The sequence below is a fragment of the Pteropus vampyrus genome, unplaced genomic scaffold (genome assembly GCF_000151845.1).
Source record: "Pteropus vampyrus isolate Shadow unplaced genomic scaffold, Pvam_2.0 Scaffold219, whole genome shotgun sequence".
Lineage (NCBI taxonomy): Eukaryota > Metazoa > Chordata > Mammalia > Chiroptera > Pteropodidae > Pteropus > Pteropus vampyrus.
In genome coordinates this window covers 1,265,864-1,272,180 of record NW_011889000.1, presented here as the reverse complement: position 1 = coordinate 1,272,180, position 6,317 = coordinate 1,265,864, and the positions used below count along the sequence as shown (strand labels likewise).

At 46.7% G+C, this 6,317-nt stretch overlaps 1 long non-coding RNA gene across 1 annotated transcript in view; it reads left to right on the top strand.

Annotated features, from left to right (window-relative positions):
- Positions 1 to 4,141, top strand: part of LOC111747360 — a 10,851-nt gene extending 6,710 nt beyond the window's left edge. The window contains exons 2-3 of the long non-coding RNA XR_002783509.1: positions 3,286 to 3,646; positions 3,910 to 4,141. This is a non-coding gene — a long non-coding RNA (uncharacterized LOC111747360). The remainder of the gene's footprint in view (positions 1 to 3,285; positions 3,647 to 3,909) is intronic.
- The last annotated feature ends 2,176 nt before the right edge of the window (positions 4,142 to 6,317 follow it).

The window sequence follows — 6,317 nt, the reverse complement described above, 5'->3', positions numbered from 1 at the left end:
GGGTGTGGGGTCCCTATGGGTCAGTTTCCTGGGATATGGAGAAGGGGTGAGGGGAGTTGCAGGAGGGCAAAGCTATGGAATCAGACCAACTGGGCTCACATCCTACTCAGCCTCTGGCTGAGAACCTTGGGCAAATCAGCCAAGGCACCAGACATGCAAGCGAAGCCATCTTGGCTCTTTTAGACCAATCCATCTGCTAGCTAAATACCTCTTTCAATGTCACATGGAGCAGGAGAATCACTAGCCAGGCCCTGCCTGAATTCCTGACTGGTCAAACCATGAAATAGAATAAAATGGTTGCTGTTTGGGATAGTTTGTTTTGCAGAAGTAGATACAGAAAACAGCTCTTTCTGCAGTTTTTTCCATCTTCTTCTGACCCCCCAAAGTCCACGTGTCTCCATTTCCTGTTACTTTGGAGAAATCTTTAAAAAGAGGGGGTGGGAGGGAGCTTTATTACTGCAAAATCAATCAGTATCTTCAGGGGTCAGTGGGGGAACAAAATGTCTGCACCGGCTGGGTCGGGGCTGGGGTGACCTGGGAATCAGGCTCTGGAGAAAGCCACAGCCTGTCTCAGCTCTCACCGGCAACTGCCCAGCTGAATGAGGGCCTGGGCATACAGGCCTTACAAGAAAAACAAAACAACAAAAAATCTGAAAAGCTGGATTTCTATAGGACAGCCTCAGATTTCTAAAGCATCAATGCGGAGTCTCTTCCCTGGAACCACGTAGGCTGCCTTCAGCTCCGCTCTCTGGGATTCTCCCTCACCAACCTTTCTTCACATCTCTATCTTTCTTCCCTTGTCTCTGCAGACAGACCAGCCCCAAACGTGAAGTTTGCATGTCTCGGCCTCAGTTCCTAATTTTCTGGAAGGATAATCTTGGCCATGAGGAGTAGGCAGTCTCAGAGAGAGAGGTGGGGGGGGGGCGCTCATGAGCTGAGGAGACACCCCACAAAGCTTCCACAGCAGCCCCCAACCTGAATTATCAGGAAGCTTCTTATCGGGTGTCCCACTGCCCCTGGACCAGCCCCGCCCATTCCTGTAGCGGAAACCCAAGGCTTCCGAGATCTTTCTCAGGGAACCTCTCTCCTGCCCAGAAAGCCAGCTGCATTTGTTCTTCTGACTCAAGGTCCATTCCAGAAGCCTGTCTGCTCCCAACTGCAGTGCCCTCTTAACCTGCACTCGTCACATATTTCTAGACACTATCCTGTTCTCATACTTCCATTATCCTTAGCATGATTGCAGGCTCCTTGGGAGCAGAATATACATCTTCTTTTTAAATTTTTTCCTTTATTCCTCCCACCAATACCCAGTGGAGGACTCTGCAAACAGCAGGCACTTAATAAGCTCTTGTTGGCTAAATAAAAACAACTTGGAACCAAAGAGAAAGTCTCTTCCATTTCTGAGTTCTGAGCCACGGTGAGGATTGTCTCTGCTTTGTGTCGTCAGAAGATGAGCTAAAATCAAGGTCAAGAACATCCTTAATTCCCAGTCCACCGAGTTATGACCCCAGTGAGGCCCTGGGAGGTTATGTGAGTCCCATCTTTTAGGAGATTTCATGCTCGTGGGATGAGACATGTCGCAGGAGGATCCTCTTAGGTGTAAACGACAGAAAACTCTGACTCCAAGTGGATGGACTACAAGGGAACTGGATTGTCTTGTATAACTTGAAACCTAGTGCTTCAGTTATCTGTTGCTATGCAACAAATTACCCCCAGATTTAGTGGCTTAAAACACCATATTTATTATCTTCTAGCGTCTATGGGTTTGGAGTATTGGCACACTTTCGACGGTTGCCTTTGCAACAGGCTGCAATCAAGTGGTTGGTGAGGGCTGGGTCACTTCTGAAGGCTCAGCTAGAGAAGGATCCACGTTCAAACTCACATGGCAGGTGGCAGGATTCAGTCCCTTGAGGACCCTCAGTTTTGTGCTGGCTGCTGGCCAGAGGCCATCTTCAGTGCTTGGCCATATGGAAATCTCCAATAAGGCCGCTACTTCACCAAAGTGTGCAAGCTGAGAAGTCGATTGAGAGATCAGCTAGCAAGACAGAAGTTACAACCTTATGTAATCTAATCGTAGAAGCGACATCCCATCAGCCTTGCCCTGTCCTATCAGAAACAAGTCAAAGGCCCTGTCTATACTCAAGGGGAAGGGATTGAAGGTGTGAAGACTAGGAGGCAGGGATCATTGGGAGCCACCTTAGAAGCTGCCTACGGGGGCAGCCCCAGGTGCAAAACAATCAGGGACTCAGCTGCTGTCAGTCACTCAGGTTGGTCCTTCTCTCTGCTCTGACATCCTCAGTGCTGACTTCACACTCAGGCTAGTTCTCCTGTGGTTCCCAGACAGCTTCCAGTGGCGACTGGAATCATGCTCTCTGGGTCCATCCCACAAGAAAGGAGAAAAGCTTCTCTCCAAAGCATGGAACAGAAGTCTACGTAGTGTGATTGGCCAACTTAGGTCACACGCCTGGCCCAGGAGCATGTCATGCTCCGACTGGCTTAGTTTAATTAGGATCCACACTTGGTCCTGGGCTTGGAGGTGACCTTTGCCCACTCAGTTTGGGGGGTTGACACTTAATCAAAATTAAGATTCTGTTGAAAAGGAAGAATAGAAGGGATGTTGGGTAGATAACCAACAGTGTCCACTATATATGCCTAGAAATGACCGGAAAAACAAGGCCATACATGAGGAAACCTTTGGGGTTGATTGATATACTCATTATCTTGATTGTGGTTATGGTTTCATGGATATTTACATATATTAGGATTAATCAAATTGCAAACTTTAAGAATGTATAATTATTGTATGTCAATATACTTGAAAAAAAGCTGTTTTTAAAAGTGTGTGATATCTTTGGTCATTGTTATGCAAAGCACAAAAAGTTAAGCAAATATTTTTCTGGTTTTCAAAACCTCTTGTCTGATTCTGCAGAGAAGTCATTCATGTCCTCGATGAGTGGGTAAAGTTCTGACTAATGTCTTTATTATTTTGTTTTGGTTGCACCCATTCTTGTAAACAAAATGTGTTAATCTATGACATTCTTACTGTTCATCAATTGCAACCATAAGTCGGTTATAGATACAAGGGTTTTGCAAAAAAGCATTGTGTGCAAATCAATTGGCTATGTAGAATTTATAGTAGAGTATTGCATATTTTATAATTCAAGAAAACAAGGCCTTGAGTTATAGGTATAATTCAAGTTGCTCTGACAATATGGTTCAGAAAGATTCGACTTGAGGGAATCATTCTTCAAGATCATTTTCTTTGCTCCCTCCCCCAAAATGAAGGACGAACAAGGAGGCCCACAGGAAAAGGCAGCCATTGGTGAGTGGCGAAGGACTCAACCGTTAATACTGGCCTGGCTGCAGGCAAGGGAAAGGCAGCTGGCTCAGGGAAAGACTCACTTGCCTGGTTATCATATCCTTCCTCTTGGCAGCACATGGAATGAGAGAATGGAAAGAGACTGAAGCAGTGACCTCTGGGGAACGAATCCACATTTTTGACAAGAAGCCAGGTAATTGTACATTAGCAGCTCATCATCTTCAAGTTGGCTCATCTACCAGAAGGCCAGCCAGGAGGTTGAAGCTGTTCTCTGGGAAGCAGAGCTCCTACCATGTGCCAGGCACTGCGAGCCTACTGTGTGTGAAGGTGAGGAAAGAGTTCTAAGGGCAAGGACACATACAACATGACTTCTGCCCCGTCCCTCCGGGAGCTCTTTGTGTTATGGTAGGCAATCTTTAACCACGTCTGATTCCTCCGTGTGTGTCCAGGGGCTCAGCACAGTTGAATAAATGGGCCAAAACCTGTATACGTGATATATTATTTATCCATTGCTGCATAGTAAATTACCCACCAAATTTAACAACTTTAAACAACAATAAGCTTCTTTTTATTTTTTTTCTCTTGCACAGTTTCTGGGATCAGGATTTTGGGAACAGCTTAACTGGTTGGGTCTGACTCAAGATGTCTCACGAGGCTGCAGTCAAGATGAAGGGAGGTGGCCATTTTAGGCTTTGTGGCAGAGGCTACAGTCCGAGGAAGACAGAGCAATAATAAGGAGCCGGGGCCACCAGCACCGTGGAGTGCTACACCAGCATGAACTGAGCACCTTCATGTGAGAGAGAAGTAAAATCCCACCATGATTAAGCCACTGCTCTTTGGAGGTTTTCTCGAGTAGAATTTTGACAGGTATAAATAAGAGAAGGGTGTCCTAAGGGGAGGTGACAGTGTGAGTGAAGTCTGGAGGTAGTACCCTACTTACCTCTCAAGGAAAAATGAATTACTGCCTAAGAAACCTCAAGTGCCCACCATTGAGAGGTACTGTAATTGATAATCTTTTCATTCTTCTTTTGCCTCAAGGACAATGGACTGTATCTTACACTTCTTCGTATAGTGTGCTTGGTGGAAAAGATGTCCCATAACGACTTGGGGCTGAGGCTGTGATTTATTTCTCACTTCTCCCTTTTGGGGTTATTTACTTCCTCTGAAAATCAAGTGTGGTGTCCTCAAGCCTTCTCATGAGAAAGACGGGGTGGCAATATGTTGGTCAGTGTGAGCGGAAACCTGATCCCACACTGGTCTCCTTCGCCATGGTCCCAGCCTGGGCTTCTGTCGTCATTTCAGTGAAGTGTCCACAGACAGGTGTGCGCTCAGCAGGAGGTTCTTGGGACCTCGAGTGAAAACGTTCCCCAGTGTGGACTCGCTTCCTTCAAGAGCTGCTGTGAAGGAGTTTGGGTGCTGGAGGAATGGGTGCTCTGGCTGCATCGGAACCATGTCGTGCGGTTCCGGTCTCAGCTTCGCTCTTGCTTGCTGTGCGACCTTGGGCAAGTTTCTTCGCCTCTCTGGGGTCAAGTTTCCTCTTTTGGAAGACGGTGGAGGCGTACCTCCCTCCAGCTGCTTGTGAAGATTATATAGGAGATGGCTAACAGTGTTGAGTAAAAGGCTTGTGATAAATGTCAGTTTCCCTTCATTGACTAATTTAAAAAAATTTTTTTCTTTATTGGTTTTTATAAGAGCAGAACAAGTTGCCCAGCTCCATGGGCTCTTCAGTGTCTTCCCCCATGTGCCCTGCCCCTGACAGGGGTGCCTGGAGGTGTGCTTTAGAAAGTTTGGGTTCAATCCAGCTGCCAGTAATGAATGCTGCGCTGGATGAAGTGATGTTGAGGACCAGAAAGGAAGGTGTGGTGTCCCCCCAACCCAAGGGTCTCATCCAGTAGCCTCAGATGCAGGCAGTGCAGGGGGTGGTCCTCACAGGGACCTGGGCCTAGGGCAGGGCCGGCTATGTGATTTGTGGGACCCAGTGCCAAATGAAAATGTACAACCCCATGCTCAAAACGTTTATAAATTTCAAGACGGCTACAATAGCGCATTAAAACCACCAAAGGACCCTTCCAAGTGTGGGACCTTCTAAGCATGGGCTCTGTGACTGCATAGGTCACATGCCCATGAACCTGGTCCTGTCCTGGAGAGCCCAACACCTACTACCTCGTCTGGTCTGGGCAACCCTAGGCAGCGGAAAGAGACGGAGCTTCTCAGGCTGGCCAGCATGGTGAGTAGCTGAGATCCTGTGCACAGCATGTCTGCTCTCTGTACCCTATTTTTCCCATCTGTGAAATGAGGACAATATCTGTCCTGTGTTTCACTGGCTTGGTAAGCCAGGAGGTGCCAGATGGACTATGGGACACTGAGATGCTCAGAACCAAGTGCACATGGCTGCAGGACCCACAAAGCTTATTGGACTGGAGTTACCAAGACAAAGTCCTTCAGACATTATGGACTGACTTTAACAGGAAAGAGTTAAACAAAAGGGGTTTTGGACTAATTTTCATCTAAAGTACAATTTCTTATCTAAAGTAGAATCTGTGGGAAAGATCGTCTACAAATATTTTTTTAAATTCGAATTCATCGTGGACTGATTTTTATAGTAAAAAATAATCAGAAAAATGCAATGGAAAAACATGTTCAGACATAAATCACTCGTCGTATTGCCAAACTTTTTGCTGTTTCGATACTCATCTTGTCGCAGACTGAGTTTGTGAGACCGTGCAAGTGCCCACGTCACACTTTGAGTAGGACTCACCTACTCACTGCTTAGAATGGACCAGGAGCACTGGCATCACCTGAGAACTTGCCTAAAATGTAGCGTCTTTGGCCCCATCCCATTCATGCTGAGCCAGAATCTGCTTTTTAATCAAATGTCCAGGTGATTCATGGGCATGTGCAGGTGGTGGCCCCTGAACCAGCTAAGGCTCAGGACACTTGCAGAAAAGGAATTAACCAGAACCTCTCCCTTTAATCTCGATGTCTCATGACATGAGAG